Genomic DNA, 12413 nt, shown 5'->3' with positions numbered 1-12413 from the left:
TAAGCGTCAAGATAATTCCGTGGAAGTGACATGAGCTACATGGCACGTGGGGTGAGGTGGTGGCTCATCTTCATTGTTGTGGTGGGAAGACATCTCTGAGTGTGTCTGTGCAAGTGTTTCCAGAAAGGGTTAACTGAGATGGGAAGAGCCACCTTAAATGTGACTGTCACCATCCCTATGGCGTGGGGTCCCAGAGTCAATAGGAAAGAAGAAGCTGAAGAGAATTACTTCTCTCTCTGCTCTCTCACGGTGGACGTGATGTGCCTGCCATGATCGAAGAGAGCCTGGAGCTGTGAGCCACAAGTACCCCACCCACCCACCTACCCACCCAAAGCTGAGCCGCTTTTATCAGGAGCGGTGCTGTCGTGACGGTGACGAGAAAAGAAAGTAATACAGACGATGATTATCTAATTTTCTTTGGTTCTTCTGTTTGAAAGCCCTGGAGGTTTAAATTAATATTGACCAGTATTCTTTTATGCTTTTTTAATTTAATTTTTTTAAACTAGATGATAGGATGCATCAGAACCAACTTCTGCCCTTTTGAACAGCCAGGAACTGCCATAGAGCAGAGGCTCCATACATATGTACTGAATGACTGGGTAAGTTAATGCAGGAGTGACGGGATGATGGGATGAAGTAGGAAGGGTTTGTGTCCACAACTACCCTCACCTCCATCACACAATGCACTGAAGTTTCTGGGTTCACAGCTATGGTCCCTTACATGCAGGATACAGGATATCTTGTGGTGTTTAAAGGGGCCAAGAGAAATGATCTCTTAACATCTGCTCACTGGCCTAATACTTTTCTCTTTCTCTTTTCTTTTTTAAAAAGAATTATTCATTTATTGTATATGAGTACATTGTTGCTATCTTCAGACACACTAGAAGAGGACATCAGATCCCATTACAGATGGTTGTGAGCCACTATGTGGTTGCTGGGAATTGAACCCAGGACCTCTGGAAGAGCAGTCAGTGCTCTTAACCACTGAGTCATCTCTCCAGCCCAACCTGCTTGATTTTTTTTTTTAAATCCTCCTGTTTCCTATTATACCTCCAGATGAGAAACAGGCTCCATTTCTGATAATAGCTTTAGAACTTGTGTATGGTTACTAGGGAAACACTTATTTTATTATACGGATAGACTTTAGATTTTCAATAAAATATGCTGAGTAGTTAAATACAGGGGTGTCCACATTTGCTGGTAGATGCTTACTGTTATAAAGTCAATACTTTAATAAATTAGTCATTAATTTTTTTTTAAAAAAGCCCATACTAGTTGTAGTTGATCATTGGCTATGATTTCACCCGGAAGATATTACCAAAATGATTAATGGAGAGCGATGTTAGGATTGAATTAAAAATCCGTTTAAAATGTTAATAAGCTAAGTGTTTAATCTTCATAGAAAGGTAATAAAATCAGAAATGATGGGAGTAACTTCCAAAAATTCTCTCCAAAGGAAGAAAATTAAAGCAGGCATCCGTGGTAAAATTAAACTAGGTAATTAAAATTCAATGAGTAACGATCCAGTTTTTTTCCTTTGTTTTTTTTTTTTTTGTTGTTGTTGTTTTTTAATAAAACAGTGTTGGGCTTTGTTGTAATGATAATCTGAATGCCTTTGTTAAATACAATAACAAGGATGGATAACAATTTCAAAACGAGCTTTGATAAAATAACAAGTCATTTGGCGCTTTAACTTTATCTATGTTATCTGATCGCCAAGCCTGATACAGATACACTCACAGCCTTTGCCGAGGAACAGGAAATAAAGGACTGGGTATACCTTCAGTGGCAGCCCAGTGATTCATCATCCTGCAGCTGGAGCTCTCCCCAGAGCGCCACCTTTTCTTATATTCTCCAAACACAATGGGCCATGATAAATGACAGCCCTGGTAAGAGCCCCGGTTTGTTTCTGAAATGCAAACCCCCCAGAGATTAGCACAGATATTCAGCTGATCTTCTGCCTATTGTCCAAGCCCTACATGAAAAAGAATAAGCAGGGAGAATATCCCCAAAGGTATAGGCTCTGATTGGTGGGCTGGACCAGGGAATAAGTTACCTGAAATGGAAGAAGCTGAGCATAGCTCAGGATGGAAGATAGCAGCCATAACCGCACAACAGTAAGAATGGCTATCACCAGAAAAAATAAACAAGGATATGGAGTGTGTGTGTGCACGCACACACATTCGTGCATATGTGTGCAAATACATGTCCTGTATGTGTGAAAGTCAGAAGCTAAAGTCGGGTGTCTTTATCACCTACCCTCTCCTCCGTTTACTAAGGCAGGGTCTGCCACTGAACTTAAAGGGATTGAGCTGAATCAGACAGTTTGCACCAGGGATCTCCATTTTTGCTGTCTAGGGGTTTGGATTCCAGGCAGGCAGGCTGCCATGCCTGTCTAGAGGCTCCAAACTCCCTTTCCCATACTCATGGAGATGCTTTATCCAAAGAGCCATCTCTCTAGTCCCTAAACCTTGCTTCTCATAAGGACTCTGTTCCAGGGATGGAGTAAGATCTCACTCACAGCCAAAGCCCTTCCAACTGCAGGATATTATCTGCATCACCCATCATTTGGCTGCCCATTGTTCCAGCCTGGGTTCTTGGGGTGTAGCAGTTTGTCACACCGCACTTGGGGTACCAAATTTCTTTGTAAGACTTAGGAACTTTGTGCCTAAAAGCCCCGCTTTCCAGAAGCCTCTTGTTGCTATCAATTCCCCTGGAAATCTTCCCATCATTTGAGATTGGGTGGTGCATGCATTCTCATTAACTCTCCTCTACTTCCCAGTCTTAGGGCTCTGAAGCAAAGCCAAGATAAACACACAGCAAAGGCATACCAAAAACAGGGACTTGCTCTTATGTGCAGAACTTTCTGAAGAATTCAGTCGTACAAAGACCTCTGGTCAAATGAAAAAAAAAAGAAAAAGTCTAATTAGATTTCCTGTTACCAACACTGTTTGTTAGTATTGTTTCTGTCTCCAGTTGTTTTTGGAGAGGGACAACTGTGCTGGTTTGTTTTTGTCAACTTGACCCAACTCAGAGACACTTAAGACAAGGGAACCTCAATGGAGAGATTGCTTCCATTGGCCATGGACACATCTGTTGGGCATTCTCATGATTAGTGTTTGAAATGGAAGGCGCTAGCCCCCTTCGGGCGATGCTACCCACAGGCAGGTGGTCCTGGACTGTATCAAAAAGTACACCGAGCAAGCCCATGGAGAGCAAGCCAGTGAGCAGCGGAGCAGGGTTCCTCCATGGTTCCTGCATCTGCTCCTACTTAAGTTCCTGTCCTCAGTTCCCACAGTGATAACCAGCAATGGGGATATGTGAGCCAAATAAGCCCTTTCCTCCCAATCTGCTCTTTGTCATAGTGTTGACCGCAGCAGTAGAAAGCAAGTTAGAGCAGTAGTCTTGGTATCCTATACCTTTTCATGCTGGGTACTTTAATTTAATTTTGCTTCCATGTTTACTGCTCCCCCTGTTTCGAGTGGCTTGCCCTCCCATAGCATTTATTTCTCAATAAGTGTGTTTCTCTCTGTCTCTGTCTCTCTCTGTGTGTATCTGTGATCTCTGTGTCTCTGTCTGTCTCTGTGTTTCTGTGTCTCCGTCTCCGTCTCCGTCTCTGTCTCTGTCTCTCTCTCTCTGTGTGTGTGTGTTTAGGAAATGCATAAACTCCATAAACTCTTTTATTCCCTGTGCTGAGGGATTGATTTTATGGAGGGGGGACAACACCCACAGTGGCCACTCACTGACTACCCTGCCTGATTTGTCAAGGTTAGAAGTTATAAACATGATCCAGAACAGAATTTGAAAACACCTTCATTTGGTTTCCTCAGGACCAAGGATTTTAATGTCAAGGGTCGAGTTAATGAGTGCCTATAGTTTTTCAGGAAATTTATTTTTGAACAATGATGTGTCTTTCACTTAGTGTGAGAAAGAGATCTCTGATACTAATTTTTCTGCACCCAACACACATTTATTCCCTTAAGAAACAAAACATTTCCCATATTTTCGTTTTGTATTTTTGCTGCTGGGAATGAAAAAAAATTCTGTACACATGTCCTGTTGTATTCTGCCTTCACAATGAAGGCTATACAGCTTTATTTTCTTCTCTCTGTGGCCCCAGACTCTGGTTCTCCGGAAAGCTTTAAGCTGGGTTCATGCTGTGGGCAGCCATGGGCAGCAGTGACCTCCTTAGTCTCTTTCACTACTGTCCCCTCTTACGTTGCTCCTAACTTCTGACCAGCACTTCTGAGCTGTTGTCTGTGAAGACAAGTTAACTGCCACACAATAGCTAGAAGGTCTCTGACCTGTCACTCGAGTCCAGGCGATGTCAGGGCTTTGCACAGCTATTCTAAAGACAGGTCACAGGAGAACATGTGCCATAAATATTAGGCACAGCTTATTTTGTTTCCAGACCTGAACTCTGTGAGATGCAAGATAGGGACCACTTAATCCCCCTTTACCTAATGGATAAGTAGACCAATTAAGAAAGCTGAGGATATAGCTCAGTGGTAGAGTGCTTGCCTAGTCTGTAAAAAGTCCCGGGTACTGAAGAAAACACAAAACCTTTGCCCAGTGCTGTTAACCTACTCAAGCTTTTCAAACAGTGGACCACAGTCATTGATGGATAACAAAATCAGTTTAGGGGATCAGGATGTGCTCAAAAAACAAAGAATAAAGTAAAATAGAAGATATAGAAATAGATCGTAAATAAAAATGCGTTTTCCTGTAGGTTTCCATCTTAGTTCCTGTTCTATGAATGAGCACTTGTACCATGTTGGAATATGAAATTTAGTTATCACTGTGAGCCATAGTCCAAACCATTAGGGAGAAAAAAAAAATGTTGCTTTCTACTGCAGGCCTATAGAGGTTGAGTTGCTGGAAATGTAAATTTTGGAAAAATGGCTAACACTGAACTTCTTACAGTCCAATGAATGAGGTGAATCGTCTAACATTGATTTCAGAAAGGTTACACTTTCATTGTGGAACAGCATGCATAGGGGCTGGGGATGTGGTTCTGTTGGTAGAGGGCTCACCTAGGAAGGCCCTGGTTTTGCTCCCCAGCATCACCTAAATTGGCTATGATGCTCTGTGCCTTTGGAAGATGAAGGCAAAAGGACCAGAGTCCAGGGTCATCCTTGGCCATCTAGAAAGTTCACGGCTAATCTGGAGGTTACAGGTAGTAATGCAAGATGTGTACATGGATGGAGGGGGCACTCCTAAGTTTCAGGACACCTTTGGGGAACATCTTATGTGTGTGTCTAAAGAACTTAAGACAATTGTTGTGAATAAATACCCTCTCAGTTATATAGAAGAACAGTGGATGCTCTCCATCAAGAATTTACCATGTGATAGGTCCCATTCTGAGAGCAGTGCACATAGGAGCTCTTGTGTCCCTAGGACTTCTTTCTGAGATTTCTTTCTCAACCCACAGTCTTGCTACAGGGTCAGTGTTTTCCTACCGTTTCAGTGAAGATACCCATATGGGACAGTAGGGCATCTTGCCTTTAAGGATTGGAATTCAAAGGGGAGGGAGTTGATTTCTTCATCTTCAAGCCAGTTGGAGAGAGGACAGCGGGGCCACATCTTCAACCAGAATCCTTTCCCTCACAGCTTAACACCATTAGTTTCTTTTCTCTGACAAAGATTTTTTTTGGAGTTCCGTTTAAATTGCTCGTGCTGAGTTGAAGCCCTTTCCTTCTTTGTCTTCTTTGTGGTGCCACAGAACAGCTGGTCACCATTCCTCCCTCCCCCGACAATGAATGGTAAGACTGTCATCAAGTAGGGGACAATTACTGTCCTTCTTCAGAAACAACAATCTCAGCTCCTTCAGCCATTTTTTTTTCTTGGTCCTATTTTCTCCCAAGCCTTCAATTACTTCTTTGTTTCTTGCCTTGTCCCTTGAGGGTAGAGCAGCAGCTTATCCTTATCAGCCCCGGCTGTGGGGACAGAATGAGGTGTGGACATTTCTAGTTTGTATTTATATTCCTCTGTCCATAGGCTGGGGACCCGTGCGGTGACTTTCTATGTGCACCCTGCCAGCCTCTCTGGACCCGTTCACACTTACATGTTAGCTGTCCTGAGCGGTGCAGGACACATGTACCTCTAGTAACCTTCAAGGCATTCCTGGCTCACTACTAACAGCAATCCTAGCCTCCTCGCCTCTGTTTCTCCCTCATGATGCCCTTCCTCTGCTCTCTAAAGCTCCCGAATGCTTTGCCCTCTAAGAGGGTTGAGCATTCGGCTGCACTTGGTCTGTGTCCTGTTCCTCCCTCCCTCTCTCTCTCTGTCTCTCTCTCTGTCTCTCTCTCTCTGTCTCTCTCTCTGTCTCTCTCTCTCTGTCTCTCTCTCTCTCCCCACCCCTTTTACTTTCCATCTCAGACTGCTTATGCACATGTTGTCATCCTTTAAATACTGTCAGTTTGTTGTTTAATTCATGAAACATGGACATGCTATAGAATTCAAACAGTATGTAAGGTGCACACAGGGCACGTGTTTTCCTAATCTGCTGTCCTCTAGAGACAGGTGATTTGTGTTGGCAATTTCAGAGGCATTATACTAGACATGTTCTATACAGCTAATTTATGACTTTTAACATGTGCTCATGGATGTACTTGTATATGATACATATGTACTTTGTGATAGACACACATGCACATGAACATGTGTGTTACACACAAACTGGATAGCTACCTTATTCTGTATTTTCTTTTCAGCAGTTCAGCTTGGTTAGTTTGTGATTTGAATATGCTTGGTCTAGGGAGTGGCAATATTAGGAGGTATGGCCTTGTTGGAGGAAGTGTGTCATAGTAAGGGTAGGCTTTGAGACCCTCCTCCTAACCACATGGGAGCTACTCTTCTCCTAGAGGCCTTTAGATTAAGATGTAGAACTTTCAGCTCCTCTTGCACCAAGCCTGCCCGGATGCTGCCATGTTCCTGCCTTGATGATAATGGACTGAACCTCTGAGCCCCAATTAAATGTTGTCCTTATAAGATTTGTCTTGGTCACCAGGCAGTGGTGGCACATGCCTTTAATCCCAACACTTGGGAGGCAGAGGCAGGTAGATTTCTGAGTTCCATTCCAGCCTGGTCTACAGAGTGAGTTCCAGGACAGCCAGGGATACACAGAGAAACCCTGTCTCAAAAAATCAAAAAGAAAAAAAAAAAAAAAAAGAAAAAGAAAAAAAGAAAAAAAAAAAAGAGTTGCCTTGGTCATGGTGTCTGTTCACAGCAGTAAAACCCTAACTAAGACAGTAATTTCATTTGCATTTATAAAGAACTTCAGCTTGTATACAGCATTCCATTACAGGGAATAAATCCTAGTTTATTTTGTTAAGCCCTTTCGGTCACACATGTGGTTTTAAGAGCATGGACTTTGGAATGACATTATCTAAGAGAATTCTGTCACCATCATGTACTAACTCTAAGAACATGGCCACTCACTTCTTTGTTGGTTAGCTTTATAACTGCAGAATGAAAACTGCAAGGGTAACTGCACTTTGGGTGACCTTGAGGGTTAAATATGCTAATGAGTCTCACCCCTGCAGCAGTGTGTGGCACAGAGCAGGCTCCAGTCAGCACCAGCTACTCACTAAACCGTTCCCTAAATTTGGCTGTCACCCTGTGTGCTGCAGTAAATAACCTTGAACATAGGAGTGATATCTAAATATTTAACAACCACTACACCATGGACACTGATTAATGAGAGCGATGCTGTCCACAGTATTATGTATGGGCCCGGAGGACCCTGGGAGTGATGGGTGCTTGCCTTTTGGCTTGATGAGTTGTGCAAGTCTGGATCTCAGGCAACAGTGTTTGCTATGAAAGAAGTAAGAGTCCCAAGGCTCTAACAAGCAGGCACGGCAGAGCGGAGTCAGCTCAGCAGTCAAATCCACTTTCATACCCACGAGTCCATGTCTTTCAGGGTAAATGCCTAGATGTGGAATCGTTAGGGAAGGTTTTGCACACTTGCAGTTTCTCCTCTTGGAGTCTTACATCCACATCAGCAAAATATGGAAGTGCTAGTCCCTGCCACGCGCTATGTTGGTGAGCGTCCCCGTGCCTTTGCTCATCTGATCGTTTACAAATGATATCTCAGTCTTAATTTGCACTCGTCTTTTATGATTGAGTTTGAGTGCTCTTTAATGCATCTAGATGACATTTATATTCTTTTTATTTATCATTACTAGTCTGGTTGTGATTGAATGCCTTTATATGCTTAGCAGATAACTTTTACTTACTTTTCTGTCTATTGTTTTTGTTCACTGTCTTAGTTAGGGTTTCTGTTGCTACGAAGAGACACCATGACACGGAAAACTCTTTTGAAGGAAAACATTACATTGGGGCTGGCTTACAGTTCAGAGTTTCAGTCCCTTATTGTCATAGCAGGAAGCATGGCAGCACACAGGCAGTAGCTGGACAAGGGGCTGAGGGTTCTACATCTTAATCCACAGGCAGCAGAGGGAAACTGTGGCACACTAGGCCTATCTTCAGCATATATGAGACTTCAAAGCCCGTCTCCACTATGACACACTTTCTCCGATAAGGCCACACCTACTTCAACGCCACACCTAATAGGGCCAATCTCTATGGGGCAAGCATTCAAACACATGAGTCTATGTGGGGGGCATTCCTACTCAAACCATCACATGGACCTTATTCAATTTTTCTTCTGTTGTTGGTCTCTTACTGATTTGTAGAGCTGTTTATATATTACATGCAATTCATTGTTTTTTTACTTATTTATAGAGATCCATTGAGTTCCTGGGGACAGACATGGTGCTCTTTTAAGATTAGGGGCCAGATGAGAAACAATAGCAGCAGTGACACACAGTACTCAGCTTTATGGAGATGTTAGCTAGTGGGGAAGACAGATAAGGAAATAAATAGTTTCAATAAAGTTCTGAGCATGGTGGTGTTCTTTGGGAACACAGAGGAGAGAAGCATCCACGTGGTCTGTGTTAAAGTAGGGAATTCTCCAAGCAGAGTTCAAAGCCTTGAATAGTAGATACCTACTGGATGCTTGCTTTCAGCGTGCAGGCTGGTGAGCTCTTCCATCTCAGAGCCATTTCTAAGGAGCCAAACACTGCGAATCTCCTTATATCTGATTCTTCTCTGTATCGGCCTTATTCCCAGTTCCAAGACACAAAAGGACCAGTGTAGACACAGCAGTTCACCTGGGAGGTCTAAACCCTTGCCTTCCTGAGAAGTATCTTTATTTATCTTCAAGGAAGAAAGCTGTCAGCTCTATTTCCCAAAGAGACAGAGCCCTTTCTAAATGTAAAGTAGGTCATTCCCCCCAGCACATTCGTTTGTGCTGCCTATTAATAATCTTTCAGCAACTCTTGTTTTTTTTTTTTTTTTTAATTTGGGTTGGACACAAAAGAGCACTCAAGCACCATGATAACCTTCACCTTTCTATTACGTCTTTTATTGAATTACTTGCTTTGAATATTTCACATCTAATTAACCTGTATAGCAACACATACCATAAAGTGGGTCATCCTGCCTTATAAAAGAATAAGTTGAGTGTAGCTTAGACCATTGATTTCACCTAAGGCTGAAATAACAGTCACGAGAAGAACAAAAGTCCTAGACAGCTAGCGCCCCCTTTCTGTGTGGTTCTGTGCTTCTCGAGCAGAGCTGACTCCGTGAATATTGTGTCATCAGCTTGCAAAACAGGCCTACCTTCATCCACCAGGTTGGGAGTTTCTGCTTTAGTTCTCAAAAGTACCAAACACAAGGAAGGCTGCGTTGTTCGAATTCATGGAGGAGTTATGGCCACATAACTTATTAGACTCCATTCAAACTGAGAACATGAGGCCTCTTATTAGAAATGATTGAGTTTCCAAATGGAGACTGTGAGCACCAGATGCAGGCGATTGAAAAGCAGAGCCACGTCCGCCCACATAGAATGAACAAAATAACTTATATGGAGAAGGGGTGTACAGGTTCTTTGCCATATAACTTTTTCTTGCAGAGCCATAACTTGTGTTATATGGATTGTGTGTGTGTGTTGAGGGAGAGATGCATGTGTGTATATGCATGTGTGTGTATGTACATTAGGCTAGATGAGAGCCTCAAGTGACATTCCTCAGGTATCAACCCCCTCTTTAAAAATATTTTTATTATTTTATGAATCTCAGTGTTTGCCTGCACATATGTACGTGCACCAAATGCATGCCTGGTCAGAACAGGACTTTCAGTCAGAAGAGGGACTGGACTTATAGATGGTGGCAGGCCACTCTGCGGGTGCTGGGAATCAAAGTGGGTCCTTTGCAAGAGCCACGTGTGCTCTCACCACCGGCCTCTTATTGGCCTGAGGCTCATAAAGTAAGCGGGGCTGGTGGCCAGTGGCCCTCAGGAACCTGCCTGTCTCTGCTTTTTCAGAGCTGGATTCACTAATGTGCGATACCGTTCCTGGCTTTTAAAAAGTATGTTCTGGGAATCGAACGAACTCAAGTCTTTTTGATTGTAGGTGAAACACTAACTGTCGCCAAAGCCGTCTCCCCAGCCATGATATAAAGACTTTTAGTAGCTGTTCTATGGAGGCTACTGGTTCCCTTGTTCCAGCAAGGCAGATGGGATGAGTGTCCCTTCTCTGCATCCCTGGCTTTTATCTCCTCTCTCAGGCCTGATATGCTGAACTTCTCACCAACCAGTACTTCCCAGATCTCCAAACTGCCCAGCTCTTACCAGGGCATGCATGTGTCGGAAACGATGGCTCCATTAATTGATAGCCACTTTGTTATTGGCACTGTACCCTGTCTCCCCAGTGTAGCAAGCAGTGCACCAACCTCGGATTTGCTCTGCTGTTCTGCCAGCTACTCTTTCACAGACAAGTGACACAACTCGTGGCCTACAGACCTTATGAGACACTCACGGCCCATCACACAGTTAAAAATGACGCTTGGTTATCCACATGGCTTCTCTCTTCGTAGGGTAGGGAGGACTATAAGCAACTCACAGGAAAGCTGATCAGAAAAAGAACCAACACAACCCCTGTGTGCTGGTATAAGAGCGTGAAACAGGCACATTTAGATTCTAACAAAGTGTGTGCATGTGTGTGCATGCATGTGCAAGCCAGAGAGGGGTTAATAATGTAGATTGTCTTTCTCAATCGCGCCTCCACTTTTCTTCTTCTTCTTCTTCTTCTTCTTCTTCTTCTTCTTCTTCTTCTTCTTCTTCTTCTTCTTCTTCTTCTTCTTCCTCTTCATCTTCCTCTTCCTCTTCCTCTTCCTCTTCCTCTTCCTCTTCCTCTTCCTCTTCCTCTTCCTCTTCTTCTTCCTCTTCTTCTTCCTCTTCTTCTTCCTCTCCTTCTTCCTCTCCCTCTCCCTCCCCCCTCCTCCTCCTCCTCCTCTTCCTACTTCTCAATACTTTATTTATGTAAAAGTACACTGTAGCTGTCTTCAGACACACCAGAAGAGGGAATTGGATTCCATTCCAGATGGTTGTGAGCCACCATGTGGTTGCTGGGAATTGAACTCAGGACCTCTGGAAGAGCAGTCAGTGCTCTTAACTGCTGAGCCTTCTCTCCAGCCCCTCCATTTTATTCGTTGTGACAGGGTCTCCCACTGAACCTGGAGCTCTCTGACCAGGGTAGAGTGGCTGACCAGAAAGCTCCAGGAATAAATATTATATGCTGTCTATAAGACCTACATTATTTACTTTTCATCTAGAGAAAAAAAAAACCTCTGATGGGCAACTCTTAATGTAGATGGGACACAAATGTGCTACTGTGTAGCTGTTTTCTTATGAAGTGTAGGCATGAGAATGGAGGAAACACTCCTCTAGTGTTTGGTATCTATGAACCAAAGACACTGCTCAGATCACTAATGAACAATGAACTTTTAACATAGTAGTGTGGGGACTGAAAGATGGTTTAGCTTTTGAACAGTGTGAATGAGAGTAAGAGGACATTTATAAAAGTTCAGGATAATAACGGTGCTAGGCAAACACAGAAGTGGACGCTCACAGTCAGCTATTGGATGGATCACAGGGCTCCCAATGGAGGAGCTAGAGAAAGAACCCAAGGAGCTAAAGGGATCTGCAACCCTATAGGTCGAACAACAATATCAACTAACCAGTACCCCGGAGCTCTTGACTCTAGCTGCATATGCATCAAAAGATGGCCTAGTCGGCCATCACTGGAAAGAGAGGCCCATTGGACACACAAACTTTATATGCCCCAGTACAGGGGAACGCCAGGGCCAAAAAGGGGGAGTGGGTGGGTATGGGGGACTTTTGGTATAGCATTGGAAATGTAAATGAGCTAAATACCTAATAAAAATGGGAAAAAAAAGAAAAAAAAAGAATAAAAAAAAATAATAACGGTGCTAGGAGCCAGGCAGTGGTGGCGCACACCTTTAATCCCAGCACTTGCAGAGGCAGGCAGATTTCTGAGTTTGAGGCCAGCC

The sequence above is a fragment of the Mus musculus genome, chromosome 10 (genome assembly GCF_000001635.26).
Source record: "Mus musculus strain C57BL/6J chromosome 10, GRCm38.p6 C57BL/6J".
Lineage (NCBI taxonomy): Eukaryota > Metazoa > Chordata > Mammalia > Rodentia > Muridae > Mus > Mus musculus.
This window is presented reverse-complemented; position numbering follows the sequence as displayed.